The sequence below is a fragment of the Dipodomys merriami genome, unplaced genomic scaffold, assembly GCF_024711535.1.
Source record: "Dipodomys merriami isolate MVZ:Mamm:240054 unplaced genomic scaffold, mDipMer1.0.p SCAF_6, whole genome shotgun sequence".
Taxonomy (NCBI): domain Eukaryota; kingdom Metazoa; phylum Chordata; class Mammalia; order Rodentia; family Heteromyidae; genus Dipodomys; species Dipodomys merriami.
This window is the reverse complement of record NW_027206179.1, coordinates 54,090,367-54,115,961: the sequence shown is the minus strand read 5'-3', so window position 1 is coordinate 54,115,961 and position 25,595 is coordinate 54,090,367. Positions and strand designations below refer to the sequence as shown.

The 25,595-nt window shown below is 39.2% G+C and overlaps 1 long non-coding RNA gene across 1 annotated transcript; it reads right to left on the bottom strand.

The window, feature by feature from the left end:
• Positions 1-12,508: 12,508 nt before the first annotated feature.
• LOC138813530 (uncharacterized) lies at positions 12,509-24,374 on the bottom strand. Its single transcript, XR_011367840.1, has 3 exons — positions 24,314-24,374; positions 24,096-24,160; positions 12,509-12,633 (listed from the first exon to the last, which is right to left on the bottom strand). It is a non-coding gene; the product is annotated as an uncharacterized lncRNA (long non-coding RNA).
• Positions 24,375-25,595: the final 1,221 nt, after the last annotated feature.

The following is a 25,595-nucleotide window of genomic DNA, read 5'->3' as shown; positions in this document are numbered from 1 at the left end:
TGAGCTCTGCTTTGAAGGCCTTGTAAAATTCCGCTGTAAAACCATCTGGTCCTGGACTTTTCTTAGCTGGGAGGTCTCTTATTGCTGTTTCTATTTCAATGCTTGATATGGGCCTGTTAAGCTGGTTTAACTCATCTTGGTTTAGTTTTGGCATGTCAATATTTGCTAGGAAAAGGTCCATTCTGTCAAGTTCTCAAACTTATTAGCATAAAGTTTTGAGAAGTATTCCCTTATAATGTTCTGAATCTTGGTTGTTTCCGTGGTGATGTTTCCATTCCCATCTCTGAGTTTATTAATTTGGGTGTGTTCTCTCCTTTTTCTGATAAGGTTTGCTAAGGGTCTGTCAATTTTGTTAAGTTTTTCGAAGAACCAACTCTTTGTTTTGTTGATTCTTTCTATAGTTTTTTTGGATTCTAATTCATTTAATTCTGATTTAATTTTGATTATTTCTTTCCGTCTACTGGATTGGGGTTTATCTTGCTGCTCTTTTTCAAGGAGGTTTAGATGTGTCATTAAATTGTTAGTTTCCGATCTCTCCAATTTGTTGATGTAGGAGCTCAGAGCTATAAACTTGCCTCTGAGTACTGCCTTTGCTGTGTCCCAGAGGAGCTGGTAATTTGTGTGTTCATTTTTGTTGAATAGCATGAACATTTGAATTTCCTTTCTAATCTCTTCCATGACCCACTCATGATTCAGCAGTGTGTTGTTCAGCCTCCATGTGATACCGGACTTTCTTTGGTGGCTTTTGGTGTTGAGTTCTAATTTTATTCCCTTGTGGTCAGAGAGAATGCAAGGTATAACTTCAATGTTTCTGAATTTAGATAAGTTTGCTTTGTGGCCTAAAATGTGGTCTATTTTAGAAAACGTTCCATGTGCTGCTGAGAAGAACGTGTATTCTGATGCTGCTGGGTGAAATGTTCGGTAAATGTCTGTTAAGTCTAGTTGATCTATGCAGCTGTTTAGATCTGCGGTTTCTCTGTTGAGTTTTTGCCGAGTTGATCTATCTAGTGGGGAGAGTGGTGTGTTAAAATCCCCAACGATTAATGTCTTTGGATCTATCTGGGATTTGAGGGAAAGTAGTGTTTCTTTGATAAATTTGGGTGCTCCATTGTTTGGCGAATAGGTATTTAGAATTGTAATATCCTCCTGAAGGAGAGATCCTTTAATTAGTATGTAGCGACCTTCTTTATCTCTTCTCACGAATTTTAATTTGAAGTCTATTTTATCTGATATTAGGATTGCAACTCCCGCCTGTTTATGAGGGCCGTTTGCTTGGTAGATTTTGTTCCAGCCTTTAACATTGAAAATGTGTTTGTTTTTACGGGCAAGATGTGACTCCTGCAGGCAGCAGATAGAAGGGTCTTGTTTTTTAATCCAACTAGACAGTCTATGTCGCTTAATTGGAGAGTTCAGTCCGTTAACGTTAAGAGATAGGACTGAGAGGTATTTGGGAGTTCCTGCCATGTTATCCACCTTCTTGGGGGCTGTGAAAACTGGGTTCTTCCTAAGGTTCTTGGATTCTCAGTTTGGGTGCAGTTTCTTGGCCTTTGTTGCGTTCTTGTTGGTTTTCTATGTGTAGGACATCTTTAAGAATCTTTTGCAGGGCTGGTTTGGTGGAGATGTATTGTTTCAATTTTTCTTTGCTATGGAAGGTTTTTATTTGGCCTTCAGTTATGAAGGAGAGTTTAGCTGGGTACAGTATTCTTGGTTGATAGTTGTTTGTTTTTAGGGCATGGCATACGTCATTCCAGGCTCTTCTTGCTTTGATTGTCTCTGCTGAGAAATCTGAAGTGATTCTAATTGGTTTCCCTTTATAGGTGATTAACCTTTTCTCCTTGACAGCTTTAAGGATCTTTTCCTTGGTCTGGGTTGATCCTGTGTGGATTATAATGTGACAGTGGGATGTCCTATTCTGGTCTGGTCTATTTGGGGTTCTAAAAGCTTCTTGTATCTGAATAGGCCTATCTTTTTGTATGTTTGGGAAGTTCTCTGCTAGGATCCTGTTAAACAAATTTCCTAGACCATTAACTTCTGTTTCTAGGTGCTCCTCTACACTCATTATCCTTAGATTAGGCCTTCTGATGGTGTCTTCCAGGTGTTGGATAGACCTATCATATTTCTTGGACTTGTCTTGGATGGTTGCATGTTCTTTCTCTATAATATCTAGGCTGTCTTCAATCCCTGAGATTCGATCTTCTGCATGGTCTAACCTGCTGTCAAGACTCTCTACTTTGTTTTTTATCTCTTTTCCTTCTAATTGGTCAGCTTTGATGGCTTCAAGTTCTTTGTTGAAGCTCTGTTTTAGGTCTTGTATGAATTTCTTTACTTCCTTAATTTGGTGTTCAGTGTTTGTTCTCAAATCACTTAGTTGATTGGTTATGGTTTCTTTGGACTCCCATTCCTTCTGTTGGGTTCCATTCAGCATTCCCTTTGTGGTCTCCCTGACTTCCTTCAGCTCTTTGTTAATGGATTCCATGAATGTCCTTAGTGATCTTTGTGTATTCTCTACCTGGTCTCTTAATTCGTGAATTACTCTTTGATTAGTTTCCTCCCTTCTGTGGGATTCCTGCAGTTCTCTTTGAGTGTTCTCAGCCTGCTCACGCCATTCCTCCCTTTCTCTTTGAGTATTCTCAAGTTGTTCATGCAAATCCTGTATCAGTTTTTGAGAAGCTTCCTCATGCTTATGATATTCCTGTATAAACTTCTGGGATGCCTCCTCTCTCTCCCTATCACGCTCATACAGAGTCCTTTGTACATTGTCAAACTTCTCATTTATCATGTTTGCTATTAGTGTTTCTAGAGCTATTTGGGAACTCTCCTCTGGATTATTCTTTATCTGTTCTAATCCCTGATTATCAAGGTTGGGAATTGAGATACCCGAATTTGCCATTTTTCTTGTGTTTTTCCAGCTTACTCGGCCCATTTGAGATAAAGATTGCACCAGTTTTGTGCTAGAACACTATCTTAAGGCAACCATCAACCAAAGTTTGCATTTGTACAGTCAATAGTCTACAGATACAATCTAGTTCAACAGATACATCTATTCAACATCAAACGACTATATGTTAAAGGACTTCGAACCACAGAAAAGAATTTGGAAAACCAGAAATTATTAGGATTAGGGAGAGATGTGGGTAAAAAATAGGAATAGATTGGTGTGGGGAGGCACAGGGAGAGTTAACTATGTCCTAATCACAGTGCAGGAAATGGGTTGGGTAGGATGCAAGTAGAGAGAGAGAGAAAAAGAAGAGACGGAAAGGGGAATAAAGAGAGACCAGAAAAAGAATAGAAACATAAAAATTAATGTTATTATAGAGGTTAAAAGACCGTCTATTTAGAGAGGAATGTGAATATGTTCAGAGAAGGGGAGGGACATAGAGGAGATGTGAAAAGCTTTAGGGATGGGAAAGGGAGAAGAAAAGATCAGAAGTTCAGTAGAGCTAGATAAAAAACAAAAAGATAATTAAGAAAGAAAGAAAAAGAGAAAGAAGACAAGAAAAGAAAGGAAAACTCTCATTCACGTATTCCTAAAATAAAAATTATAAGATGAGAAAAAAAAAGTTACTGGAAAACAATTATTTTTTCAGAAGAGGCAAAAATTAAAGATTAATAAAAGTTTTAGAAGGGAAAAAAATTTATATATATATATATATAAGGTAACAAAAAACAAAAAAACAAGCAAAAAAAAAGAAAAGAAGAAGAAGAAAAAAAAAAGAAAAAAAAGTCTTTTGATTTTTTTTTTGGGGGGGGGAGGAGTGGGAAGAATCCTGTATCTCCCTTTTGTCTGCAACCAGTCTCTTGTTGGAGTCTCTGGTCAGCTTGAGGTCCTGTGGCTTGATTGGTTTCTTAAGTCGGTTGGTTGGAAGAGGCAGAAAAATGCTCTGCTTTACCCAAGATTTTGAGATCCCCCTCCCAGGTTATTTTTCTGGGAGGGTGGTCTGCTTTGAGAGTCACAAAAGAGGGGGATGTGGTGATGAGGCTAGGTTCTGGGTAGAGTTGAGGCCTTTCAACAAACAGTAGCTTTTCCCTGGGGCTATTTTGTGATAAAGCTCACAGCGCCCAGCCTGGAGCCATTCTCAGGGTTTCTGTTTTTCAATTGATTGTGGTGGCTGCTAGAGGGAGGGGCAGCCTCTGGCTCTGGTTACCCAGTGGGGCAAGGCACTCCGATGGCTGGCGCCTGAGCTGGGTGACTTTTCCCTGGATGGAGCTGAGTCTGGCAGGTCACTTCGCCGTTAAGTTCTTGTGACCTGCTAAATGACTCATTTTATTCCAAGGCCTGAGCTGGAGCTAGCAGCAACTCCGAGCTTTGTCGGTATCCAAGATGGAGATCACCGGTGCTGGGGGGGGGAGGGGTGGCCTTCCCTCCTCTGCTCCCTGAGGAGTGAGGATGTCGGGCTTGTACTCACGCCGAGTCTTGGATCCTGGGTCGTCTCTGGTCTGCAAACAGCAGGATGAAGATGTTCGCTCCTTGTCGGTTCTTGTTGGTGTTGAGTAGAATCCGCTCGTCCGCTGCGTCTGGCTCCTTCGTCCCCGACTCTCTGTGTCTCAGGTATGACTCCGCGGCGGTGGTCGCCGCCGCGACCCCGCCGCCGGAGCGGCAGCTGGTGCGTTTCCTTGGCTTCCCCTCTCTTGTCTAACTCTCTGTCCTGTGATGGCACACTTGGTGTGATTCTCTGGCTTAGGACTGTTCACTGGAACTCTAAACCTACTTTCTATGCGAGAGCTTGTTCAGATTCCAGCTTCTCCTCTGCCATCTTCCCGGAAATCTATCATTTTTATTTTGAAAACTATGTCTTATTTAGTTAGAGGATAGCTGGAAATATGTCAGAGATAAAAAAGCCTTTAACCTTTCTTGAATGTATTCTGGATTTCCAAATTGGGTATCAGATTGCATTGTTACCAGCTCTTCCTCACTATGTTCTAGGGCAGGTTTTCATACTTCCCTTAAATATGTAAGCAGGAAACATGAGGTCATAAGAGAAAGCCAAGTTCCTACCTCAAACTGTATTCAAGATGTTAGGAAAATGGAGGGGAAAGGAATAGGCTGTGGTCAATCTTAACAGGTGAGGACTATTTATTGACATCCAGTTGTAAGGGGCAAGCAACCTTCCCATGGGAAAGGAGGTTGTATGAGGAGGTAGAGTTGGGGGTCAGTCTTATATGACTTTTAACAAGGAAACAAAGCAAAAAAAAAATAGGCTGCAGTCACTTAGTGGCTAGGGGCAGGTAATTTCGGTTAGGTCTAGAATGGAATGTTCCACTTGGGGTGATGGGAAGTTTCAGCCAAGCCTAGGCTGGAATGACCTGCTTTCAGTCAAGCATGTGTGTACATATCTAGTGTCTTGTCTGACATCTGTATGTATCTGGGATAATAGTGTGTGTGGGGGTCAATCCTTCAAAAGACATTTTGAGTTAGAAGTCATTACCTAGCCAGGTGCAGTGGCTCTCGCCTGTAATGCTTGCTACTTAAGAGGTAGTAATGGGAGAATGGTAGTCTGAGCAAGTCAGGGCATAAAAGTTCAAGATGAAATAGGCACTCTGGAGCCAGGTGCCAATGGCTCATGCCTGTAATCCTAGCAACTCAGGCAGCTGAGATCTGAGGATCATGGTTCAAAGCCAATCTGGACAAGAAAGTCCATGGGACTCTTATCTTCAATAAAACACCAGAAAACCAGAAGTGTCACTGTGGCTCAAGTGGTAGAGCACTAGCCTTGAGCTGAAGAGATGAGGGAAAGCACCCAGGTCCAGAGTTCAAGCAGACTGACTACACCTTCCCCCCCAACCCAAAAGAAAAAGAATACTGGGTCTAACTGGCACCATCTTGACTTCTTGATGGATGAAGGTGATGTCCCACCCTCATGTGATGGGCCTGCCTAAACTTCTAGAGGCAAGGGCAGGAAATGAACAATAGGTTACCGGACCTTCCAGATGTATACCATGAACTTGTGAGACTGTTGAACATTCTAGCTCCCTATGGCCGTGCCCCCTGACTATGACCTTATTTAGACCCCTACTAGCTCAGCCACCATTTTGCACCACGCATTGTATCTCCTGACTTTCCTCAGATCATCATGGCACCCCTGTTCAGCTCCCCATTAGAGTTGGTCTGGTTTGCTAAGATTTTCTTTTTAGCTCTTTTTTTGCTCTGCTACCCTCATGTCTCAATTTCTTAATATTATTAAGTATATCCGGGGCTGCAAGTGTTTTGGGGACATGTGTCCACATGCAGTTGCTGGCTTTCCAATAAAGACTCCTGATTCACCCTCTCAAAATGTGGCTTCGCTGCATCTCATGAACGAATTCTTGTATAACAATGAGAATCCATCTCAAGCAATAGAGCTGAATGCAGGGCTATGTGCCTGTTATCCCAGCTAAGGAGTAGCAAAATGGCTGGGTGTAGTGTTATGTGCCTGTCATCACCAGTGAAACAAGTAGCATAAATAGGAGGATTCAAGCCCCATCTAGACTGAGTATAGTAAAAAGATCCTATTTGGAAAATAACCAATACAACAGGAGACTGGAAGTGTATGGCTCAACTGTTAGTGTACCTGCTTAACAAGTGCTTATCCCTGACTTTAATCCTGTCATTATATTAAAAAAAATCATTACCAAGCCATCTGGTCTCTTCTTCGCTAACCATAAGCAATAGGCAAGTATTGTAGTGGTGTCGAGTTTATGTATAGAACTGTACAAAGTCTTCAGCAGAATTGTATGCTTTGTGAGATTAAGAATTTCATAATACTATCAAGAGAAGGAAGATATACCTGATAGTATGGTGTTGCCCATTGAACCAAGAGCAAACACAGGATCAAAGCAATGTAAGATCACTAAAATAGCCTAAATCCTAGCTTTAAAGTCCTGTGATGCAGCTTAATGCTTAGAAAATTGCAGCTACCGTGTTGCTTTCCCTGTGTCTCAATTTCCTCAGCTCTTTATTGGAAGTTAAGCTCATGGGTGAGGGGTAGGATTAACCAAGATAATATATGTGGAAAAATATTTTATTATCGTCCAAGCACAATAGCGGTTAGATGCTATGGTACCAAATTTTATGGTCTATACTTTATAATGGCCTTTGTGCTTTTCTGAAATGGTAACCACTAAATGCTTAAATATCCCACTTAATAATATCCCATCCCCATTGTAAATTTTATAATTGTATAATTGCTGCATAATGAGGCACAAATTCATAACATTTAGAAAATTAGATTCCTCACTGTACTTCATATTTTTATGATTTTGATTTGGTGTCTCTTAGATGTGAAATATTCTTGAGAGTTTATGGCACACCTAAGTGTACTACATTCTTGTTCTAGCTATTATCAACCTTATCACAACTCAGTAGTTTTAGACAATCACAAACAGTAATATAAGGGAGAATAATCATATTAAAATATGATCTTGTTCTATGAATTTTACTATTTTTTAAAAACTAGCATCCTGGGGTTGGGAAAGTGGCTCACTGGTAGGGCACTTGCCTTGCATGCATGAAACCCTGGTTCGATACCTCAGCACAACATAAGCAAAAAGAAAAAAAACGGAAGTGGCGCTGTGGCTCAAGTGGTAGAGTGCTAGCCTTGAGCTGAAGAGCTGAAGGACAGCGCCCAGGCCCAGAGATCAGGTCCCACGACCGGACCTCCCCCGCCAAAAAAAAAAAAAAACTAGCATCTTGACTTTTTTTTTTTTTTTTGTGGTCGTGGGGCTTGAACTCTGGGCCTGGGCGCTGTCCCTCAGCTCTTCAGCTCAAGGCGAGCGCTCTACCACTTGAGCTACAGCGCCACTTCCGGTTTTCTGGTGGTTTATTGGAGATAGGAGTCTCACGGTCTTTCCTGCCCGGGCTGACTTTGAACCGCGATCCTCAGATCTCAGCCTCCTGAGAAGCTAGGATTACAGGCGTGAGCCACCAGCGCCCAGCCAGCATCTTGACTTTTTAAATATCGAGAAATGAAGCATTGTGACCAAGTTTTAAATGAGTATCATATTATTCAGACACATTGATATATTTGCACCTGCATCTATTTAAACACAAGCTATTCCATTTGCATACGCACATTCAGTAATTAGAAAGCTAACTACAAGATTAGCAAATGTAAATGCTTATTAGCCCATCAGCAAATTGGTACTCATAAAAATTTCCAATCATAGCCAACAGTCCAATTTCTTTTTACCATTAAAGTATAGGCAATATTCATACACTTTTCTTAGATTTCCAAGATTTGTTTTTTGGGTTTTGTTTTTCCAAATGAAACTATTCCTTGAAGTATTACTCCTCCACATTTCCATGGTTTCAAGCAAAGACTGAAAGAATTGCCAAAGAATTTTTTTTCCACAAAACTACATGTTTTGCATGCAGGAGAATGTGTGTCTATGTATATATGTGTGTACATATACATATATATGCACATTTTTTAATTTGTGTACATATATATACATACACACATTTTTTTTCATTTAAAACTGACTAGATAAGGCAGATCTTACCACTTGCTCATTCCCTTATTTTTTCACACCACAGAACTAAGAACCAGTAACAAGTGTGTCCAGTTAGTTGTAGAGTTGGGTATTTGTTTCTTGAATTCATTCTGTCAAGTAACTTTATCCTCTCAGTCTCTTCTCAGAAAAGATAAATGCCAAAATAAGATAATGATCTAATATCTATCTATATATGCAAACAATTTTCTGAAATTATTTAGATGAAGTGTTCCTTCCCACATTTTAGCAAGACAACTTGAAAAGGAGACATAATTTCACAGGTAAAGAGGTTTAGTAGTTAAGAACCAGGTTATCAGACTTCATAGAAATCTGAGTCTGTAATATTTCAAATATAGTCAGAGGCACCAGAGGCTCAGGCTTCTAATATTAGCTACTCAAGAGACTTAGATCAAAGGATTGCAATTTGAATCCTGTCCAGGAAGAAAAGCCTCTAAGACACCATCTCCAATGAATGCCAGGTTCAAATTAGAACATTTGTTGTGAGCAAAAACACCCATTGAGAGTGATAGCTCCAAGCTTGGAGTTCAAGTCCTGGTATTGTCAGAAGGAAAGAAGGAGAGTGAGAGAGAAAGAGAGAGAGGAAGGGAGGAAGACAGAAAAAGAAAGAAGGAAAGAAAGAAAAAAGAAAGAAAGGAGGGAAGGAAGGAAGGAAGGAAGGAAGGAAGGAAGGAAGGAAGGAAGGAAGGAAGGAAAGAAGATACGAAGGAAGGAAGGGAGGGAGGGAGGGAGGGAGGAAGGAAGGAAGAAAGAAAGAAAGAAAAGAAAGAGGGAGAAAGGAAAGAAGGAAGACAAGAAAGAGGAAGGAAAGGAGGGGGGAGAAGATATAACAAAAACAGAAGTAAAATTTCACATACATGTTTCCCTTGACTATCTTGATAAACTCATCATAAATTTAAAATACAGTGAATTTAACCTGCCTTCAAAATAGTCCAACTTAGAAGCACAACACTCCATATGCTGATGGTGGCTTATCTTCGTGTCACCAATTGCATGGGAGCTATGCCCCACACAAGAACAAAATTCAGATTTGAAGAACAACTTCTACTGATGTGAATGGCTTTCTCAGCATCAGAAACCTGGAAAATCCTAAATTAAATCATTATAAGATGAGAACCATGTGTAATGTGTTTCCAGCATTTACTTTGCTATATATGGACTTTTAACAACTTGCTTTCAATCTACTTTAATTCACTGGCACCATACTTTATAAAAGAAAAGATATTCTAGATCATTCCCAAACATAGAAAGAGTTAGATCTTAAAGGATCTTATAAGTTAAATCAATTTTCATGTAAAACTGTACATGAAATGTACTGGAAATATATTTTTCTCATTCTGTTGTGAGCACATTAGGATGTTTTGCCTCTATCATAAGTCAACGTTGAATTCCTCAACTTTTCCTTGATTGTATTTTTTTAAACATATAAATAATCCATTACTAGGTAAGTAGTTCTTAGGCAAACAATGTGGGCCACTAATTAAGCAATACGTTCAAAAGAAACTCATGTCTTGAAGAACAAAGAGGAGAAAAAAGGTTTTTAATATTATTTCAGAAAACAAATAATGCCAAAACAACTTAAAAGATCCTGATGGACTAGGATAATGAGGGGTGGGTAGAAGCTCAGAGATAGAGAGTCTGTTCAGCATTCTCCAGGTCCAGGTTCCAATGACTAGCAAGGAAAGAAAGAAGAAAAATAATTATAATGTCACTTTCATGTTTTTGGTCACAATGAATTTTAAGTGATGGAAAGCAGCAGACTTGCATAGATGTTGTTCCATGTTGTTACATGTTGCTATGTAGAGGAAAGAAAGTATTTTTTCCTTGCATCCATCTTCACCTTTTTGGGACCCTTTGACAAGAGACAAAATAATAAAAGGAAAAAACATGGTGACCCAATAAGGAAATAAAAAGCTTGGGGAGGAAGTTAGACATAGGTGTTTCCAGGCCCGTTTTTTTTTTTTTATCACTGAATATTATCAACCGCTATTATATTAATTATTCTAACCTTCATCTAAAAATAGGATCAGGCAAGAAAAATAATACAAAACAACAACAACAACAAAAATCCAGCCAGGTGCCAGTAGCTCATGCTTGTAATCTTAGCTACTCAGAAGGCTGAGATCTGAAGATGGTGTTTCAAACCCAGCCTGGATAGAAAAGTCCCTGTGAGACTCTTATCTCCCTTAACCATCAGAAAACCAGAAGTGGCACTGTAGCTTTGCCCAAAAGACTGGTACTAGCTTTGAGCAAAAGAACTCAGGGACAGGGCCTAGGCCACACACACACACACAGAACCTGGTTTAGTTGGCTCACACCTATAATCCTAATTACTCTAGAGAATGAGATCTGGAGAATCACAGTTGGAGGTTAGCTCAGGCAAAAAATAAAAAAATAAAAAAGACACCACCTCCAACTTACCATCAAACAGGGCTAGAGGCATGGCTCAACTGATAGAAGTCTAGCTTAGTAAGTGAAAGGCTCTACCTTCAAGCCCCATGATAGCCAAAATTAAAATAAAAAATGAATATTTGGGAGAGTAGATTTGTACAAATAAGAACACCCAGAGTGAACAAGCAACACTGAAGAAAATGGATATAATTGAGAAGCTGAAAGGGAGTGTTAAAATACTTGTTCATATCCTAAGAGAAATATGAGAGGATATTGAAACCATAAAACAAACTCTAGGTTATTGTCAAAAGAGAGATACCATAGAAAAATACGTTTCTTAGCAATTAAAAATATGACTGCAATTTGAAAATGAAAAATGTAATAGGAGTGCCAAGAGATTCATTTGAAAAACTCCCTCAAGAAATAGAGCAAGAAAATAACAGTAAAAAAATCAGAGTGACTAGCCATAGGGAAAGAAAACTTCTAGTTTTCAGAGAATGGTTGGAAGAGAAGGGGGAAATGGAAGAACATGGAAGACTCCCTTTTCAAAATTAATGAGTTGCTGGGTGCCAGTGACTCACATCTGTAATCCTAGCTACTCAAGAGATGTGAAGATCACTGCTAGAAGCCAGTCCAGGTAGCAAAGTCTATGGGACTCTCATCTCCAATTAAACACCAAGAACTCAGAAGTAGAGCATACACCATGCCACTTCAGATTTGCTGAAGCTAAGACTTTTGTGTCACCCTTTCTGTCAACTCCTTCTCCAGAGCCTTCTTTGTTTGACACTCTTTCAACCTTACCCAGTCTGACTCAAGAAAGGATTGCTGGTTATGTTTACGTTCAAAGCCTCCTGACATATATGGGTATCAGTCACACTGAGCCAATTCTGACTGCTGGAGACTCCTCAGATTGCAGCTGGAACAGCCAAGGCAAAACTCCAATGGGGCGCTCTGTGAAGAAGGAGAAACATGTTGTCATGAAGCAAGTCTTGCACAGGAGAGACTTTGGTAAACTTTGTTTAAAGTCCTAAAAATGTGGTTAAGCTCATGGTCCTAAGGCTCCAATACAGCCCTATCACTGAAGAATCGGTGCTTTGATTCTATGTACATAAAACCAGTGGGAGCCGGGCGCTGGTGGCTCACGCCTGTAATCCTAGCTACTCAGGAGGCTGAGATCTGAGGATCGAGGTTCAAAGCCAGCCCGGGCAGGAGAGACCATGAGACTCCTATCTCCACCAGAAAACCGGAAGTGGCGCTGTAGCTCAAGTGGTAGAGCGCTCGCCTTGAGCTGAAGAGCTAAGGGACAACGCCCAGGCCCAGAGTTCAAGCCCCACGACCGACAAAAAAAAACCAAAAAAACATAAAACCAGTGGGGAATGAAATATGGATACTGGATCTAACTAGTACCATCTTGACACCTTGGTATATGAAGGTAAAATCCCACCCCCAGGTGATAGGTATGCCTGAATTCCTATAGGCAGGGGTGGAGACTTGGACAGTAGGTTACTGGACTTGACTTACCTGTATCATGAACTTGTGAGACTCTGAACCCTTGAACTCCCTGTGACCCTGCCCTCTGAACCCAGCCCTGTTTTAGGCCCCAGCACCTTGGCTGCCACTGCATCACGTCTTGTGCCTCTCGATTCTCTTCAGATGATCATGGTGTCCCTCTTCAACTTTCCATGAGAGTGGATCTGGTTTGTTGAGATTGTTTTTCTGCTCTTCTTTAATCTGACAACTTCATTGCTCAGTTTCCTAAAAGTATTAAGTGTATTTGAGGCTGTAAGGTTTTTGAGGACATGTATCCACTCATAGTCACTAGCTTTCTAATAAAGACTCCTGATTCAACCTCTCAAAAAAAAAAAGAAACAACTCAGAAATGGAGCTGTGGCTCAAGTGGTAAAGCATGCCATCTTAGAGAAAAAATTCTAAGGGAGAACATGAGGCCCTGAGATCAAGCCCCAGTATTGGCACACATGCACATGTGTATATATATGTATGTACATATATATATATATATATATATATATACACACACACACACACACACACACACACACACACACACACACAGGAGAGAGAGAGAGAGAGAGAGAGAGGAGAGAGAGAGAAAGGAATGAAGGATGGAGGGAAAGAAGGGAAGAAGAAGGAAGGAAAAGGTCAGAAAGTAGCCTATGTGAGTTTCCTAGACTTAGAAAAATTATCACTAGTAGAGCCAAAATATCAGGTAGTCAACAAAACTTAGGGTTGAAGAACAAGCAGAATCTTTTCTTTCGGGGAGACAAAGTCACAAAGATGTCACTCAAGGCCTCAAATATGACAATTGTGTTCCCACTTAAATATGCATGTTTGTATTTTGTTTTTGAATAACTTCTTTCTACCTTTGCCAGGGCTGGCCTTGAATGGTGATCTTCCTTTCACAGCTTCTTTTTTTTTTTTTTTTTTTGTCGGTCATGGGGCCTGAACTCTGGGCCTGGGCGCTGTCCCTCAGCTCTTCAGCTCAAGGCGAGCGCTCTACCACTTGAGCCACAGCGCCACTTCTGGCTTTTTTCATTTTGCTTATGTGGTGCTGAGGAATCGAACCCAGGGCCTCAGGCATGCAAGCCAAGCGCTCTACCACTGAGCCATCTTCCCAGCCCCCTTTCACAGCTTCTTGAATAGCTGGCATTAGTGACATGCACCACAACCTTCAGCTATTCATAATTAAGAATGAAAAGTATTTGTTCATTTTATTTTTAAAAAATGTATTAACTTTTAAATCCTTATTTTTCTTCAGCAAGCAAACCTATTAATTGACTTTAACAACTTCTGCTTAAATCTGTGGCTATTTCAACTTCTTTGCTCAACTATTAAATGATAATAAAAAAAGTATTAAAAAATGTAATGGCTGGGCCAGTGACTCACACCTGTAATCCTACTCAGGAGGCTGAGATCTGAGGATCACAGTTCAAATCCAGTCTGGGCAGGAAAACCCATGAGACTCTTCTTTTTTGGGGGGGAGGGGGTCCGGTCATGGGCCTGAACTCTGGGCCTGGGCGCTGTCCCTCAGCTCTTCAGCTCAAGGCTAGCACTCTACCACTTAAGCCACAGCACCACTTCCAGCTTTTTTTTTTTCTTTTTGCTTATGTGGTGCTGAGGAATCGAACCCAGGGTCTCATGCATGCAAGGCAAGTGCCCTACCACTGAGCCACCTTCCCAGCCCCCTCCATGAGACTCTTATCTCCAATTAACCACCAGAAAACTGGAAGTGGCACTGTGGCTCAAGTGGTAGAGCAGTTGCCTTGAGCTGAAGAGTTCAGGAACAGTACCCAGGCCCAGAGTTTAAGCGCCACAACCAAACAAAACAAAGCAAAAAACTGTAATGTTCCAAGTAAAAGTTCATCTTGTATTTTGTCATTTATATTCTGCCTTGGAAAAGATAAACATTATTTATTAAGTGAATTTCTTTCTAGGTTTATATAATATAAATACAAAACCCACAATTTCCCAATAGGACATGCCAACTCTTTACAAATGTACACTTGTACAAATTTGCATATTGTACACTTTCACCAAGTGAAAGCAATTGTCTGAGTGAGGTCTGGGAAGCAGCAAGTGGAAAGAAGGTTATAGGTCCATCTTAGCCGCCTTCATTCTCTGTTATATTCAGGAAAGCCCTGAGGCAGAGGGAGGCATTAATAAGTATGGATCTAATCTATGGCTATTCCATGGGTGTGGATTGGTAGATGGGGAGCACATATTTGGAGAAAGGAAAAGAGAAACAGTTTGGTTGGGGGGAGAAATAAGGAGAGTTATGTGAGCCTGATAATACATGGATGAGCAGGAAAAGACACAGTGGGTTGGTAAACAATCTTAAAGTTGACCAGAGGTGTACATTTCAATTGTGAGTGCACCTGTCAAAAACATTCTTAATGAAATGAGTGCACCATTTTAAAAGGGTTTTGTTTTGTTCTGTGTTGATTTGTTTTGTTTCCTCAACATAGTGGTACATGCTTATAATCCAAGAATTGGGGAGGCTGAGACAGGAGAAATGTGAGTTTGAGGACAGCTTTGGCTACATACTTAGACCTGTCCTTTTTTTTTTTTTTTTGTCGGTGGGTGCTGTCCCTGCACTCTTCAGCTCAAGGCTAGCGCTCTACCACTTGAGCCACAGTACAATGTCCTGTTCCTGTTTTTCTGGTGGTTAACTGGAGGTAAGTGTCTCATGGATGTTCCTGCTTGGGCTGACTTTGAACCGTGATCCTCAGATCTCAGCTTCCTGACTAGCTAGGGTTACAGGCGTGAGCCACAGGTGCCCGGCCTTAGATCCTGTCTTAAAATCAAAAACCAAATTAAAAAAAAATCTTGAAGATAACTAGAGGTCTAATGCAACAGATAAAATACTTTAATAAAAAGAGTTGTCTACCTTTCTCCCATCATATTATTTATTTTTCATGATCTGCTAATGATTTATCTGCTCCTCCCTCCAAAACCACTTTACAATTCTTATTCAGGCTCCACCATACTAAGACATGCACACTATGTTAAATATTACTCTGCAAAAATGAAAATACATGCCTGCAGCAAACATTTGGTAGCAGCCCACATGATGCTCCTGTACTAGTAATTCAGTTTACTGGAACCTGCAAACAGACATGCTTTTTGTTTACTATGGTAATATATGTCATAAGCAATGACTCAGGGTCTCAGTATCCAAGGCAAATTAGGACAACACACTCTGTCTGCCATTGTACTCAAAATCACATGTGTATTATGCACATGCATATGCTATGAGAGAGTATTACTGTGTCTGTTTGCCAGAGTTGCATCTTACTGATTAACTGCAATAGATAAAGAAGGCTTAAAAAGAATATCTTTTACACATGCTCCAAAGGCTGATCCTAGTAGAGCTGGGATAGTATGTCCCCTGGAAGAGACTCAGGATTGCAGGTAGAACCACCTTCCTTTTGTCCCCAGCTATCTGCAAACTCCCTCTCTCACAGCTACGCCATGAAGCAGGAAATAATATCTAATTATCCATGCCTCTGCTGTTACAAGCGAGTCCTCAAAGACAACCAGAATTCTTCCTAGAGAATATTGTTAGTGAAAGCAGAAAAAAAAGCATTCTGTTTCCTCTCAGAATTTCCAATGCTTTGCCTCTTTTATATCAGCCACTGTCTAAGTCAGTATGGAGGCTCATCAAGAAACTAAAAAGTAGACCCATGGAGGTAGACCTGAAAAAGTATCAGTCGACATCCAGGAAGGATACCTATGCACTCATGTTTAGTACAGTACATTCATAGTAGACAAGCTGTGGAATCAGCCTAGCTGACCAACAACTGAGGAATAGATAAAGAAAATATATGCAATGGAATATTACTCAGCTATGAAGAACAATGAAATTATGTTTGGTAGGAAAACAGATGGAGCTAACGATGATCAACCATGTGGAATGAAATAAGCCAAGCCCTCAAAGCCAAATATGGCATGTTTTCATGCAGAATCTGGGTCTAAAATAATAAATGTAGCTATAAAAATTGGACTTGAGTGTAAAAGGAGAGCTGGTGCTAGATATTGATAGAAGAGGAAAAGAAGAGGTTGGGTGGATGAAGAAGAACAAAATATATTACATATCTTACATATATGTGTGAATATGGTATAATGAAACCTGCTAAATAGGTTTTTTAAGAAGGATGAAGGGATTCAGAGAATATGATCTAGGAAGTAAACTTGCTCAAAATATACTGCACACATTTAGAGAAATTACACAGGAAACCTCTCAATGAACCAAAAAATAAAAGCTTAAAAATACAAACATTATAAAATAAAGCATCCCTTCTAAATTAACACATACCAAATTAGAAAAAATGAACTAGATTTTGAGAATTATTTTAAAGGAACAAACAGTGTCACAACTAGGCAATCAAGGAGATGCCATCGGGTAATTCTTTTCCTTTGAGGTTTGAAAATTGGGAAAAGTCACTGGTATCTACCTGATTATACACACCAGCCATCACTGTGACCTGGAAATCAGAGAAAGCCTGTCAATTCTATATCCCAGAAGCTTATCTTTGAGGAGCAGATGCCATGATTGGTATTACCAAGGTGCAAGGAAAGCACTTCAGGGTCCATTTCTGGGAAATTTAACTCAAGCTTCAAATGTACGCAAGATCAGTGGACAGAGTCTTTCCATCTGTCCCATTTTCATGAAGAAATGGGAGATCAGCAATTTCATCTTTGTCAGAGGAGATGAATTTGAAGAATGTATCTTATTAAAGAATTGAGGGTTTTATTAAAACATTCTGGGAAAAGTGATTTGAAACTTCAAGAAATATTATGGGATAATTTTTAGGGTAAACTCATTATCTTTTTTGATAAATTCTTAATTTTCCTCCCACTACCAGTGCTAAAAATAATTTTCTTAGAGAATATAGGTTCACACCTCAAAGACCAAAGCCTACACAGGGCAGGGGAAAGAAACACAGTTAGCTCTGTTCTAGCCAAAAAGGAGGAAAGAATGTTGACAATTACAGGCTCTGTAGTTAGATCAACTGGCTTGCTTGACATTCTTTTTCCACAGCTTGTCATTGTGTGACCTCACTTTCCTCATCTTCAAAATAAGGGTTCTACAGTACAGGGCAATTTGTAGCTAAATGATGGAGTATCACCCCTCTTGCCGCCCCCAAATAAATGCTTAGCTAGGTTTCAGGTTCCAACTTAGTCAGCATTTGTATTTTATTTTATTTATTGACAGTACTAGAATTTGTGTGTTGTTGTCATTTTTTCAGAGTTGTATTGTCTTTAGTTGTACAAAGGAGTTGCCACTCCACAAAACAGTTTATGAATACTGTGCATTTTGTTCAATGTCACTTCTTTATGCTTGCTAGACAGGTATTTTCCTACTTCATACCCCAGGCCTTTTTGCTATCTTTTATTTCCCACTTTTCCCCCCAGACTCTGCATGCCTACAATGACAGATGCACACACCACCATGTTGAGGTGGGATCTCATAAACCAGTTTTTGTCAAGGGTGGCCTCAAAAGCAATCTCCCCCATCTTAAAATTCACCTAGTTAAAATTACAAGTATGAGCCACCAGCTGGCTTGTTATTTAATCATTGTAAGCCTCTATTCTTTCTTCTGTAGAATGAGGATAACTATTTTGCCTAACTTAGCCTTCTTGATGTGACCATAAAAGGAGATCAAGTAACACAAACTTGGTACATATCAAGTTCTTGATTAATATTAGCTATAATTTACTACTATGGCTTTTCAACAAAACAGCAGCCCTAATTCCAAATAATACGCTTCAGAACTACTGCCATCTAGTGGCACATCTAAACCTCCTCCACACTTTGGTGTACCACAGAAGCTCTCACTCAGCCTGTTCAACCTTGTGTTCAACCTCGCGTTTCATCTGGGTTGCTGAAGAAGCAGGCTGTGTTCAGTTATTTTTGGAGAGGTGGATGACTGTCACTTCTGACCTCTGCTGTCTGTCCCCATGAGGCAGGTGCCAAAAGGAGGAAAGCGCATTGGAAATATCCACTTCTCATGCCCTCAGATTCTGAAAATCCATTTGCTTTTCTCCTAACTGTGTTGACTCAAGTGTGGTCACTGTTTCCTTAAGCAAAATCAACCTGCATAGTAATGAAAAAAAACAACAGAAAGGGGAAGCACAAAGAATTAGCTAGGTTGTCACTTCACAAAGCTGCAGTGTGTTGTGTTGGTTTGGGTGGAGCAGTTCAAAGGGGTCAGGGAAGAGCCTCAGTAATTAAACTGCAGGTGCAGTGTGACTGGCTGCCAGAAAAAGGACAATTATCTCAGCTCTGCAGAAATGCATTGCAGTACTGAGAGATGGTGGATTCTTCCACACTCCATTAAAACAGAAGTAGCCAGAAACAAACTGGATTATTGGACCTCATCTAAAGTGTAGGCACAGAAATAAGGTAACTCAAGCACAGAAATAGGGATAAGATGCAATCCACTGCAATGTCATGGTTTTTATAGTCTCACTGCCTTTTTGCAGGCAAGCACATCGGAGAAAAGGATCTTCAAAATCTTTTCCTTCGACCCGTTGCAACAATGAGAAGTACAAGCTGTCATGTCAAAAACGAACTTTACAACTTTGGGGGGGGGGAGGATTGGGGGGGTGGGGGGGGAGGCTGGGAAGGGATGTGAAGGATAAACAAAGGAGGAGGCTGCAATGCTTGATAAGAAATGTACTCATTATCTTGCCCATGTAATTGTAACCTTCTGTACAGTATTTTCACAATAAAAAAAAAAGAAAAAAAATCTTTTCCTTCGATTACCCAGATCATACAAACAGAATGCCTGAGAGTTGAGGTAAAGAAGAAGGTGTGAAGTCAATCACTGAGATTTCTGTTACTGCCCTCTGCTTGACCCTGGGGAGGATCCTGGGTTCTCAATCTTGGCACCATCCTATAGATGACCATAATAAGCTCAGATTTTCCAGTGATATCCTCATTGAACCCTGCCTTTTGTCTTTTATCCCATTACATGATATTTATAGGACTGATGATTTGATTAATATCTCTTTTACTCACTCCCCTGTAAATTCCAGGAGATTAGGGTCCCTGTGTGCCCCCTGTCTAACCTCACATGACCACACTTAAACAAGGCTGGCTGGCACAAGGCAGCTTGTGAATAAATGAGGAAAGAAGAGATGGTTGACTGCTGGTGATTAATGATCCCAGAGCTCAATCTGTCATTGCACAGACCTGGAAATGGCCTATGGTAAAAGTCCTCTGATTCATTTCATGTCCATCTGCATGTTAATTTCAAAATGATTATCTCACTGGTACCAGAGGCGTTCTTAGGGAGAAAACCTGGAACTACAGTGCCCAAAATAGGCCAAAATTCATTTGGTCAGACTAGAGATTCTAGTAACTCGGTTTTCTTTCTCTCTAAAACTAAACTTCTTTTAGGGTTTATGTCAAGAGGTGAATTAGGTTTAAATGGTCAAAGTTTAATTTTATACTTGGGGTATGAAACTGGTTGACATAGAAATTTTGAGAAAAGGTTAGCTGATATTGTTACTTTTTATATTTCTTTTTCTTGTACAAGATGGTAGTCCTGGAAAAAAAATCCCATGCACACGGATTTCAGTCTAAATAAAGATCCTCATCTGGTGTTGGAAAAAGAGCAAGGTGCGTATTTCCATGAAATTATATAAATAATAGAAAATGCAGAGTCAAATAACTTAACATTAATTAAATGCTGTTTTAAGGACTCAATACTAAGCTAGTGGTTCACACAGAGCAAACTGCTTTCAGTGCAGCACTTGCCATACATGGAAGTCAGGGTTTACTGAGTTTCAGAGGGAAAAGGGGGTTGGAATCACAACAGATAAAGAGCAACAGAGAGCCTGAAATAAAGCAACCCTCTAATCAACAAAATATCTGTTTTAAGATTATATGCTATCAAGAGTTTCAGGTAGACAGGCACTGCTGGCTCACACCTATAATCCTAACTACTCAGGAGGCTGAGATCTGAGGATCGAAGTTCAAAGCCAGCCTGGGCAGGAAAGACTGTGAGACTCCTATCCCCAATAAACCACCAGAAAACCGGAAGTGGCGCTGTGGCTCAAGTGGTAGAGCGCTCGCCTTGAGCTGAAGAGCTGAGGGATAGTGCCCAGGCCCAGAGTTCAAGCCCTATAACCAACAAAAAAAAAAAAAAAAAAAAAGAGTTTCAGGTATATTGTTGTACTTTAGATTCACAATAACAATATTCAGCCTATACTATTGCTACCTCGATTGCCCCAGATTCAGGAAATAGCATCAATATGATAACATGAGATGAAGCAGCCCAGGAAATGTTCCTTTTCCTCAAGGAGATTGCACTCTCTTTCCATAAATGACACATTATATTTTTTGTTCCCTTCTACACACCCAAGTTTTAATTAGCATCAATTAGCTGGACAAGATGGTATCATTTTGACATTCCATAGATGCATCAATGTTTGAGGAGACCTAGCCCCTCCATTGCTATCCCTCATTCTCAACCTGCTCTCCAAACCCAACTCCACAATCTTCACTGTTCCATTTTCACACATAGACATAAATATTTTAATCGTATTTACTATCCTTTACTTTTTCTCTTCACCCTCCCCCTCCCACTGGAACCCACACTTAATACAGGATCTATTTGACAAGCCTGTCAGTCATACATATGTCTATATGTGTGTATATATGTGTGTGTATGTATATACACGCATGTACTACATATACATATGTATTAGATAAATACATACACATGACAAGGCTCAGTGTATTATGAGGACAACAGAATAGTATGGAATGGAAATAGCTCTTTGAAATACTTACTGTGATGCCAAATAAAATTAAGGGAACAATTAAACATCTGACAGCAATCATTTCACAGGCTTTGTTTGATTTAAGGAGTGTTATGATAGTCATCTTGTGGTTAGAAATTAGCTTTAAACTCGGGCAGCCATCTGTAATGAACAATGCCAAAACAATTCCAAATGGGCTCCAAAAAATATAAGTTGTACAGGCATAGATGATTGCAGAAATGAAATTTTGCTTAGTAATCAAGGGGAACCTTGGACTACACTGAGAGTCATTATAGGTTGGCTTCTGAAAGATTAGATCCATGGAATTACTCAGATTGTGCTTCAGTATATTCTCCTTTGGTTACAAACAAATAAGAATTCAGCACTGTAGATGACAATCTCTTCACAGAAATTTTAGCATTCTGTGAATCTCACATTTTATACATGAGTTCTAAGATTATTATCCCTTCTTGACATATTAATTTTATTACAACTTTCACTAGCTTTTTCTTAATCTTTATGAAAAAGCCTCTTAGACAGAGCTAGGATTGCTAGTACCTCTATAAAAAGGAATTTTTAGAGCACATTTATGTCCAAACTGCCCTTTGAGATTTATGGTACTAAGTACATGACTGATGTACTTTACAGATTAAGTAAAATCACATCAAATTTTTTTTTTACAAGCAAAGTTGAATTTATTATAAATGCCCTTATCTTGGACTAGGGCATTTGTATTTCTTTTTTTTTTTTTCAAATTTTTAAGCATAGCCATTCATATCTGGCATGCTTTCAATGATGTAGCTATCTTCATTGATATTTCAGTATATTTATTTCATAATCAGCACTTCTGGGCCCATCAATCACTAATGCTCTCTTCAGGAAATAACAAGAAATATATGAAGATAACAAGAAATATATATGCTGATAAAGGGTATCTGAAGACTGGAGTCTTAGAACTATAATAATAGACAGATTTGGTTTCCCAAAGTAAGACTGATCAAGATGACTGAGGAGGAAAAAAGATGATTTCTTAGTATCATGGTAGTAAAATGACAGCAATGTTCTCATCTTACAATGGTAATACCAGTTATATCTTCCTAGTTTCCTAAAAAAATAAGCATTTTCTTAGTTATAATATATACAGCAATATTCCTTAAAGATTGTATATAATTGCAATTTGCACAAGACAAAATATGTCATACATATGCTAAGGATATAATTCCTTCTCCCGCTCGAAGGCACTGTGGTATGATACTGTATTATTCAGTCTTTTCTTTAGTGGTCACAAGAAACGTGTGGGTCATGAAAAATACTATAACAAGGCCTGTGAATATTTTTTTTTAACTCAGAGTGTGTAAGATCATCCCTGTAATAAAAACTACTTTGATTACTTTGCATGTGGCTGTGCTTTCTGGTATGGATTGGAGAAGAGTAAAATTTCGGCCATTATATTAGGAAGTGTTGTTATGTGTTATATGTTATATGTTCACCAAAACTCACTGCGGTGGATTGGTTACTGTCCTATTTATAGTTGCAGTGTAATAGGTAAGTAACCAAGGTATTTCCTCTCCATCCCTCTCCCAAAATTATATTTTGAGTTTTTTCAAGATGTAGCTGGCTAAGGTTGGTGTCCTAACAAGCACATGCCAGACAGGTTGAGACAGAGAAAAAGATTGACATTATTCATTCATAATCCTATATGCCCAGAGCTAGCAGAAACTGTCCATACTAAGAAATAACAGAACTTTTTATTGATTGAGGAAGAATACTCAAGATGATGAAGAACTAATAGGAAGACATCATATTCCTAAATAAGGCCAGAGAATATGTAATACTAGATATAATTAACCAGGCACTATTGTCTCACATCTGTAATCCTAGCTACTTGGAAGGCTGAGACCTGAGGATCATGATTTAAAACCAATCCCATCAGGAGAGTCCATGAAAGTCTTTTTTCCTATTAACCAGCAAAAAACCAAAAGTGGAGCTGTGGTTCAAATGGTAAAGCCTCAAACTTAAGCAAAAAATCTAAGGAACAGCATACAGGCTCAGAGTTCAAACCCCAGCAGCAACATAAAGAAATAAACAAACAAACAATAATTAATGCTACAAGTACTTGCTGCCGGCCAGAAGGATTTATAATAATAAGAGTTAACTCTAGAAGAGATCATTCAAGGAGGATACAACAGTTACCAAAATATAAACTTGAAATATAAGTATTTAAAAAGGCAATGAAGGACATTTTATGATGTTTCCCTAATAATTTAATTAATTCTGACATTTCTTCATATAAGTTATTTAGTGTTGGTTTTACTAGAGAAGACTTAGACCATTTATGAAAAGTTTATAGCCTTTATACCATTTTTAACCATAAATAAAATGTAGATATAGCCATTTTATTCATGAGAAGATCAAGTCAATTGGAGAAAAAAATCCAATTAACCATGGGGCAAGGTGAATTATTACTAATAAGTTCATATCACTATGAAAAATACTCATTCAAAGTCAGAGAGTAGATAACCTATTTAAGAGGCATATAGATAATATTCTCTGTGCCTCACATAAGTATCATGAAAATACAAATTTCATTAACACTCAAGAGGCTGTCTGGAGAATTAGAAAAGACCAATTTTTCATAGTATCATGGTCATTAATCATTCCCTAGCCTTGTTGCTGTCATCATTTTTTGTACTGAATTCATTGAACTTGGATTTCATCTCTTTTTTTTGGTTAGGGTTGTAGGTATATTCTAAGTGTTTATGCCTTGAAAACGGTATGTATACAGTAGATATGAGCTATTGCTGTAGTGTCAAGGTATAATCAACAGTCAGAAACACCCACATGGTTGAGAAATGCCATGACAAATGGGTAAGAAATGGGGTATGATCTAAGACTACCTGAGTTCAAAGCCTGGTTCCACCACTTACCTTCTGGATGATTTTGAACAATCTTCTCAACTTTACTCATCCTCTATTTGTTTCCATTTCTTCATCTGTAAAATGGAATAATAATAGTATCTGCCTCAAAAGTTTGGGTCATATTTGAATCAATTAATATTTACTAAATGCATAAAACAGCATTTTTTCACAGATGGAACTTTTTATTTTTTTTATTGTAAAAATGTTGTACAGAGGATTACAGTTACCTGGGTAGGATAATGAATACATTTCCTCCTTTATTTTCCCCCTACCATCACTTCCTTTCCCACCTCCCCAACTCCTCCCTGCCCCCCCCCCCTGCCCGGATGACATTGTAAAGTTCGTTTTCAATATAGTGTTCTGTACATCTCGTCGTCACAATGGGTCAGTCTGCATCCTCATTTAAGAGTTCTACAATAGCCCTTCCCCTCCCCAAATTACAAATATATATATACAAACTTCAGAGCACCAGCATCAAATCCAGTGAAAACAGGGGTTATACCATGGTGGAACAACAAACTATAGAAACTATGTATTGTAAGTACATTAAAAACACTAGCAAGAAAGAAAACAAAACTCTTGTGTCCCTGTCTTGGGGTACATTTTGCTTAACATTATCTCATGTGGTTGTATATACATAGCCTTTGACCTACTCTGCTTGTCCTAGACATGTACTAGTCACTACAAACAAGGGAAACCATGGGACCTATGCTTCTTTGGGCCTGGCTTACTTCACTTAATATGGTTTTTTCCAAGTCTTTCCATTTCCTAACAAAAGAGGCAATGTCATTTTTTCTGACTGAGGCATAGAATTCCATTGTGTGTAGATATATAGATAGATAGATAGATAGATAGATAGATAGATAGATAGATAGATAGATAGATAGATAGATCACATTTTCTTGATCCATTCATCTACTGAGGGGCATCTGGGTTGGTTCCATATCTTAGCTATGGTAAATATTACTGCACTAAACATGGTTGTGCTGGTAGCTTTGGTATGACCTTGTTTGTGATCCTTTGGGTAAATGCCAAAAAGTGGGATTGCTGGGTCATAAGAGAGCTCTATGTGGAGTCTTTTGAGGAACCTCCATACTGCTTTCCAGAGTGGTTGAATAAGTTTACATTCCCACCAACAATGCAGTAGGGTTCCCTTTTGGCCACATCCCCTCCAGCATCTGTTGTTATTAGATTTCTTGAGTATAGCCATTCTAGCTCGGGTGAGGTGGAATCTCAGCATTGTCTTGATTTGCATTCTTTTATGGTTAGAGAGGTTGAACATGTCTTCATGTATCTATTGGCCATACTTATTTATATTTAAGTCTTTACTCCATTTGTTAATTGGACAGTTGTTTCTTTGAGGACTTGTTGATGGGAGATTTAATGTTTTGAGTTCCAAGTATATTTTAGATATGAGATCCTTGTCCATTGTATGAAGATCTTCTCCCAGTCTGTGGGCTTTCTGTTGATCATGCTAGCTATGTCTTTTGCCACGCAGAAGCTCTGCAG